Source organism: Tursiops truncatus, chromosome 9, assembly GCF_011762595.2.
Source record: "Tursiops truncatus isolate mTurTru1 chromosome 9, mTurTru1.mat.Y, whole genome shotgun sequence".
Taxonomy (NCBI): Eukaryota; Metazoa; Chordata; class Mammalia; order Artiodactyla; family Delphinidae; genus Tursiops; species Tursiops truncatus.
This window is the reverse complement of record NC_047042.1, coordinates 30,782,435-30,791,304: the sequence shown is the minus strand read 5'-3', so window position 1 is coordinate 30,791,304 and position 8,870 is coordinate 30,782,435. Positions and strand designations below refer to the sequence as shown.

The following is an 8,870-nucleotide window of genomic DNA, read 5'->3' as shown; positions in this document are numbered from 1 at the left end:
TAAGACCCAACACAACCAAATAAATAAATAAATATTTTTTAAAACATAATGAGTTTCTTATGTCAACCCTCTCAGTACAATTTTCACCCACTTACTTGATGAACAAAAGAGCCACTTCAAAATGACTCCCTATATGAAAAATAGTGTGCATCAGCAAAGCCTCCTTAGGATATGGATGACAAGCAGTAAGGTAGACATACTCATTGGTTCAGTAACTGAATCCAGAACCCCAGCCCCTTAGTATTAAAGAAAAAACTCTAAGCCTTGGCACAGTTATACATTAGTGTACCTCATTGGTCTCTTCCTGGCTTGGGACTAGCCACAAAACACATGTTAATTCCAACTGAGTCCTCGTCTATGCAATTGCTACCCGAATTTTTGTTTTAAAAAAACAAAAAGCAAAAGAAAATCCAAATTCTCTCTCACTAGAATATAATCTCCTTATGGACAGGGCATATAATTTATTTATTTTTGTATTTCCAATACTAGTACAAGGCTTGGAAATTCTTGGGCATTAGCATAATTTATTTCATGAATGAATGAGCACTTTAAAAAGCTACACTTTGTACAGCTTTTCCTTGTACAAAATTCTTATTTCCTAACAGAATAATACTCTCTGAAACAACATATGTCATAAACTCTAAAATTTAAATCTTTCACTGCTACTGTATTCAGTGTATTCAATTTGTCTTTGGGTTTTACAGGAGAAAAGCAAGATGGTATTAAGTATAAGTAATGGTAATTGTTGCTTGTTTAAATGGAAGCCTTAATAAACCTCAAGATCATGTTGAAAGCTTAATAGTCTCAAGTTGCAAGCTACATTATATATTAAGACTTATAACGTTACTGGTTATGTATATTCTTTTTGCAGAAATATATTTTACTTAGGCTTCAAAATCTCCTTTAACTTTCAAAATAACCACCATTTTATACTTATGGTGGCTCTATGTCTTTGTCAATAAGAGAAAAAAAATCTACATGATGTCTTTTTAACATGTATGCACATCATGCATCAAGGGGTAAAAAAGACATTTCTGAATTCCTTGTCTTTGGGGTAGCTGATCAGTTAGCTGGCCTACACTACAATGACATCTACTGGCACAAGCAGGACTGAGCATCCAGAGGTAATTGTGAATGTGACACAGCAGTCTTTGAGTCTTCCTTTATGATTACTGCCGGATAATATGAGTTGCATCAGCCTCAATTTCTTAAGAACAGAGGTCATGTTTTTTGTTTTGTTTTGTTTTTTAATATTTATTTATTTCGCTGTGCCCGGTCTTAGATGTGGCACGCGGGATCTTCCTTGCAGCATGAGGGATCTTTTAGTTGCAGCATGCATGCGGGATCTAGTTCCCTGACCAGGGATCAAATCCGGACCCCCTGCATTGGGAGCATAGAGCCTTAACCACTGGACCACCAGGGAAGTCCCAGAGATCACGTGTTTTTGAGCTTTGACTCTGTGGTGCCTAATACTATGCTTGTCACATTAAAGATGTTCTACAAATGTATTGGACGATCATGAACGTAATTGCCTGTAGTCTAATCTTTTAAAAAGCATAGGACTTTCCTGGTGATGCAGTTGTTAAGAATCCGCCTGCCAATGCGGGGGACACGGGTTCCAGCCCTGTTCGGGGAAGATCCCACATGCCGTGGCAACTAAGCCAGTGTGCCACAACTGCTGAGTCTGCACTCTAGAGCCGCGAGCCACAACTACTGAAGCCCGCGTGCCTAGAGCCCGTGCTATGCAACAAGAGAAGCCACCGCAGTGAGAAGCCTGTGCACCGCAACGAAGAGTAGCCCCCACTCGCTGCAACTAGAGAAAGCCCGCATGCAGCAACAAAGACCCAACATAGACATAAATAAATATATATATATATTTAAAAAGCATGGAATATGATAATATTGTAACAGTGATTTACATTTTCTAAAAAATGATAAAATACTCCAGAATGATGGCTCTCCATCTTTGTGATTGAGAAATCTCTTCCAGAAAAATCACACACAATTTTACACACCATTTCACAAAGGGCCTAAATCCCATCTCTCAACTCCAGGTTAAGAACCCCAGATCAGGAGGGAGCAATATGTTTTGAGACATTTCAAAATGCATGTGGACAAATTAAAACAACAATGAGATATCATTCTATACCTATTAGAAAGGCTAAAATCCAAAACATTGGCAACACCAAATGCTAGCAAATATGTGAAGCAACAGGAATTCTCATCCATTGTTGGTAGGAATGTAAAATGTTACAGTCACTCTGGAGGACAGTTTTGCAGTTCCTTATAAAACTAGACATACCTTTATGTATGAACAAGCACTCATGCTCCTCGGTATTTACCCAACTGGGTTAAAAACTTATGTTCACACAAAAATCTGCATACAAATTTTTAGAACAAATTGATTCATAACTGACAAAAGCAACAAAGATGTCCTTTAGTAAGTGAATGGATAAACAAATTGTTGTAATCCATGCAATGAAATATTATTTAGCAATAAACATAAATAAACTGTTAAGTCACGCAAAGACTTAGATGAACCTTAAGAAGGAAGAAATTTTCCTCTACTCTTCTAGGTTCTTCTGGCTGGTCTAAGAATTAAATTGACATGAGACAGATTAATAGGAGAGAATTATACAAAAGTTTAATAACATGTGTACATGGGAGAGACCCAGGAAAACTGAGTAACCCACCAAAATGGCTGAAACCCTCACCTTAAATGCCCTCTTCAGCTAAAGACAAAAGAGGATGTTTAAAGTAGTAGTTTGGGACTTCAAAGCAGAGGAAGGCAATTCACATGAAGTTGGAAAAGCAAATGTTTGGTAACCAAATGTTTTCTGGGCCACTCAAAGGCAATGGGACACACAGTGGACTCTGATCTCCAGGCCCTGCCAAGTCTCCCCTACCACACCTACCCCATATTCTTTCCATATATCCCTGGTGACAGCTCTATTCTGGGAACAGGGCCTTTAAATGCTTGAGGCAGCTAAGAGAAAGGTCAAAGTTTCTTCCTGAGTCTTTCAGGCCTTGATTGTTCTCAGTTCAAAATAAACCACAAGCCAAAGAGACATTTTGGGATGGCCAATTTTGCTCTCTTACAAATGCATACGGCTAAGTGAAAGAAACCGGTGTGAAGAGGCTACATACTGTACAATGCCAACTATATGACATTCTGGAAAAGATAAAACTATGGAGATAGAAAAAGTTCAGTGGTTGCCAGGGGTCAGGGGGAGGAAAGGAATAAATAGATGGAGAACAGGGATCTTTGGGACAGTGAAACTATTCTGTATGATACGGTAATGGTGGATACGACATACCTTATACATTTGTTTAAACCCAGAGAATGGACAACACAGAGAGTGAACCCTATTGTAAACTAAGTACTTTAGTCAATAATAATGGATCAGTATAGGCTCAATTGCAACAAGTGTACTACACTAATGCAAGATGTTAATAATAGGAGAAACTCTGGGGCGGGGGTGGGGGAGGCAGTGGAGGAAGTGGGTCGGAACTCTGTACTTCCTAATCAATTTTTCTATAAACCTAAAATTACTCTAAAAAAGAGTCTATTCATTTAAAAAATGAAAAGAAATAAACTTCTATCATATTGATATATTATAGGATCTATTTGTTATGGTACAAAAAATGCATGTGGTCTTATAAGGAATGAATTGAACAAGTTTACCTTCTAATGTTATTCTCTGCTACAATTTTAAATGTCACATAATCTATGCCAGGAGTTTATTTCATAAGGGCTCATGTAATCAAGTCTCTCTAACAGAAGGCTACTTTGCGATTATAAACCCTACAGAGAAAAAGACTTTTTACTTAATTCTTGGGTTGATGAAATTAAATACTTCATTTGGTGTGCTTTTCATTTTGATGTCCCTTAGGGCTGAGAATTGCCTTTCTCAGAAAGCACTATAAATCGTCTGTGAATGGCTGGTGTGATAGAGGGAAGAAGGACGAGTTTATTATAGCTTCTGCCGAGAGCTCTAGGCACATCTAGCAAGCGGGTGCCAAGAAATGTTTATTGGTGTGGTAGGGAGTTCTACTCCCTGGATCCTGGTGAAAAACTGAAAATTGTTTTTGGTCTGTCAGTTGCATCGTAAAAAGTCTTCCGCTTAAAAATTGATTACCATTTTATCTCAGAAAGCAGAATGGCAGTCCAGCAAATCATGATTCCCATAAGTACTCATCTGAACCCCTGGTGCTTACCAAAGTGGAAATACTTTTAGCCCATCTCCATAAAGTTTAAAGGTAGGTGGACATTTGGGCCATAGCTTGAGCAATTTCAGGACAGCAGTTTGTCTTCTGGCCTGAGTTATATGGAGTTTGGGTCTCTCATAATAAAAAATTTTACAAAATAACAACTTCACCACAGGGCAGGCTTAACCTTAGGTAACAGAAAAAAGAATAATTGTAAGATAAAATTATAGCTATAACTGTTCATATTATTCAGGCTAAAAGATATTTTGGTGTGACTAAATGTGCTTGGCTTATGTCCAGGGAAAAGACCCTGCCCCAAATGAAGACATAAAACCAAAGGAAGTGAATCTCTACAGCCCCGCTGGAGTCCTACCTTCCTCTTAGCTTGCTTGGGGTGTAAACTGGTACATATACTGAAGTCTAGTACACCGGGGCCAATGTAAGCTTTTTAATGGAAAGCAGACCACGTGAGACGGGAGGAGCCTTAGAGAGTCTCCGACTCTAACATCTCTACCCACCCAGACTCTTGTTAGAAATTCATGTATCTAATTTTGTAAGTTGCCGTTCTTTCTGGTCACTTACTGTAAACTGCAGTTATACAGGTCACTAACACCCTTGAGTGAATTCATTTGTCAGATTTCACTCTTATGTAGCATCTGGCGCAAAACAGGGCTCTAAAGAAACCATATACTCTAAAAAAATCTATTTAAGATAGGGAGGAGGAATGATTTTGGAAGAAGAAAGTATTGGGACAGTTGGGGGACTGCCCAAAACTGTAGCAGTAGCAGCACTTCTGCTTAAAGATATTTATTACAAGCAGCAACAGCAACTAGGCACATATGTTTGCCTCCTACTCAGTATCCAGATTCCTTTGCTGAGAGATTCAGAGGATGAAATACCTAGTGGATAACTGTTACCACCTTTACTAACATTTCCCCCTCCTTTCAGTACTAAATGTTTCACTTGTGAAAATCCTTTAGCCAGACATTAATTGAGATAATATACTGAGGTCTATTTATCTTTAAGGTAGAGGAATCTGAGCCGGTATACTCAAAGCAGCATCAACCTGATTTTAATAAGTCACTTGTTATCAATCAGACCTATCAAAATAGGAAGAAATGATTGTAGGGGAAGGGGTAATGTTGTAGTGCTAAAACAGGTCATATTCTTAAAACCTGTTTGTTAATGCAAGCCATACATTAGGTACACAAAGTCTAACATTTTGGTCCGGGTCACACGGTAGCTAAGTAGCTGAGTCAGGATTTAAACCCAAGCTCATCTGACTCACATTATTTCCCCTATTATTTCAACATCCTGTCAATGACATAAAATTTCAGCCACTGTTTTAAGTGCTTTATGTCCATTAACTCATTTAATCTTCCCTGTAGTTCTATGCAGTAGGGACTATTATTATCTCTATTTACACATGAAGACCTGGAGACAGTGACAGCAGAAATAATCTGTCCCGGGCTATGCAGCTAGAAAATGGTAAAGCTTAGGTTTGACCCCAGATAACCTTGACAATACAACAATGTTTCTCTAAAACTCTAACTTGAGATTTGTCTTCTTACAAATGAACTTTGAAATCCTCCCGCATGGTGATCAGTTTCAGCCTTTAGAAGACATCTCTCTTCCCACTCCCTTTCCACACCCTTGTTCTTCATCTGTAGCAGGTGAGGTCATGAGCTCAGTGAGAGCAGCACACCACAGACATTCAGCAGGCTTGCTCTGAATCAGTGGACAGGATTCAAAGCTTAACTCTCAGCTGTGTAAAATTGGGCAAGTCCCATAACCTCCCCCTTAGTTCTCTTGCGTATAAAATGGGGATATTCAACCCTATCTCATGTCATTGTTATGAGGATTAAAAAGGTATGTGTGGGGACTTCCCGGGGGGCGCAGTGGTTAAAAATCTCCCTGCCAGTGCGGGGGACACGGGTTAAAGCCCTGGTTGGGGAAGATCCCACATGCCGCGGAGCAGCTAAGCCCGTGCACCACAACTACTGAGCCTGAGTGCCACAACTAGTGAAGCCTGTGCGCCTAGAGCCCATGCTCCACAACAAGAGAAGCCACCGCGGCGAGAAGCCCGAGCACCGCAATGAGGAGTAGCCCCTGCTCGCCGCAACTAGAGAAAGCCCGCACCCAGCAACGAAGACCCAACACAGCCAAAAATAAAATATTAAATAAATAATTTTTTAAAAAAATATATGTGTGGCTCTTTTCATGCCTAGCGCAGCCATGGCTCGTGGTCCCAAGAAGCAACTGAAGCGCGTAGCAGCTCCAGAGCATTGGATGCTGGATAAACTGACTGGTGTGTTTGTTCCTTGTCCATCTAGAGGACCCCACAAGCTGAGGGGACGTCTCCCCCTAATCATTTTCCTAAGGAACAGACTTAAGTATGCCCTAACAGGAGATGAAGTAAAGAAGATCTGCATGCAGCATTTCATTTAGATTGATGACAATATCCACACTGATATAACCTACCCTACTGGTTTTATATATGTCATCAGCGTTGACAAGACTGGAGAGAATTTTCATCTGACCTATGAAACCAAGGGTCATTTTGCTGTTCATCATATTACACCAGAGGAGGCCAAATATAAGTTGTGCAAAGTGAGAAAGATCTTTGTGGGGACAAAAGGAATCCCTCATCTGGTGACCCACTATGCTCACACCATCCGCTACCCTGGTCCCCTCATCAAGATGAATGACACTATTCAAATTGATTTGGAGACTGGCAAGATTACTGACTTCATCAAACCTGACACTGGGCAACAAACCATGGATCTCTCTTCCCCGTGGAAACTGTATCCACCTTACCATTGCTGAGGAGAGAGGCAAGAGACTGGCGGCCAAACAGAGCAGTGGATAAAATGATCTCTAAGTGACATGACTTGTACTTAAAGGTAACACTACATTAAAAAAGAAATGTATGTGTGTATGCACCCCAGTGTTCACAGCAGCACTATTTATAATAGCCAAGACATGGAAGCAACCTAAGTAAGTATCCATCAATAGATGAATGGATAAAGAAGACGTGGTACATATATACAATGCAATACTACTCAGCCATAAGAAAGAATGAAATGATGCCATTTGCAGCAACACAGATGGACCTAGAAAATATCATAATACTAAATGAAATTATTCAGACAGAGAAGACAAATACCATATGATGTCACTTATACGTGGAATCTAAAAAATAATACAAATGAATTTATTTACAAAACAGAAATAGTCTCACAGACATAGAAAACAAACTTATGGTTACCAAGGGGGAAAGGGCAGGGGGGAGGAGTATGGGATTAACAGAAACACACAACTATATATAAAACAGATAAGCAACAAGGATTTACTGAATAGCACAGAGAACTGTATTCAATATTTTATAATAATCTAAATGGAAAATAACCAGAAAAAAATATATATGTATAACTAAATCACTTTGCTGTATATCTGAAACTAACACAGTATTGTAAATCAACTCTACTTCAATTAAAAAAAAAAAGAAAAAAATATATGTGTGTGTAAATATTCTCAGCCCAGTGGTTGGCACCATTCAATAAATGGTAGCTATTGTTATTATTAACCATTACTATTATGATTATATTACTGTGTTACTGTTATACCAGGAACACAAATTGATGATGAGAGTGCTTGCCATTTTCAGTTACATAGTTGTGTGCTGTTTCCAAAGGGAGGTAGTCACATTTCCAGTCCTGGGAAAGATGACTCGTATTGTTCTTTCTTCAAAAATATTTGAAGCAAAGTAGTAAGAATTTGGAACAATAATATGCTTTATGGAAAACACCATGTACCAAAGAATGATGGTTATTTATCACAAGTGTAAAGTCAGAAGCTTGAACCTAACTTTTTGCATTAAGCCACCTGGAAGGGAAGACAGAGAGGCGGTAGTTATTAAGGAGTGTCCCCTCCAACCCATAAGAAGCAGTGACTCAGCACAGTGACCCTGCCCATGCAGGTCCATTGTTATGAGGCTTTCACTGTTATAAGTCTTTGGCATAGAACCCTGTAGCAGACACTGTGGATCCAACTACATTTCTTCCTTTCTCCATCACTACTAGAATGCCAAACTCGTTCAAGCATCAGGCAGCAAAATGCTCCGGGAAGGTCAATTCTGCCTCTGGGAATAAATCATAATTGGCTTAAGCCAGTCCTAGTAATCTCATTTCCCTTTATTTCATTGGCTTAAGTATAAAACTGTGATACATTGGGGGTCAATTAATTCTAAGGGGAAATCAGCTGAAGGTTATTTTTTAAATTCCCTGTTGAAAGAGAGTCATATGAGAAGAAAATCCTTTCCTATTGCTGATATTGTCTGATGAGGGCATAATGTTTACAATGGTAGCAATTATTTTGTGACCATGAGGAGAAAAACAATGAAATTGCAGTCTAGCTGACCAAGAGCTCAAGCATCATTAAACATTCTGGAACTTCTTACATCTAGACATCTTTTTATGTAAGATAATAGACTCCCATTGTTTAGCCATGTTTAGGCAGATATTCTGTTACTTGCAACCAAAAGCCTCCTAATTAATTCAAACCATAATTCACTTGGTTCTAAACTAAACTAAACTAAACTAAAATGTGTGAAGTTAGGCGAGTTCCTAAAGCTCTCTGTAAAAGGGATATATTACGGGAAA

General features: G+C 39.0%; 1 pseudogene; it reads left to right on the top strand.

The window, feature by feature from the left end:
- The first annotated feature begins 6,444 nt into the window (after nucleotides 1–6,444).
- On the top strand, nucleotides 6,445–7,078 carry LOC101327302 (small ribosomal subunit protein eS4, X isoform-like; annotated as a pseudogene).
- Nucleotides 7,079–8,870: the final 1,792 nt, after the last annotated feature.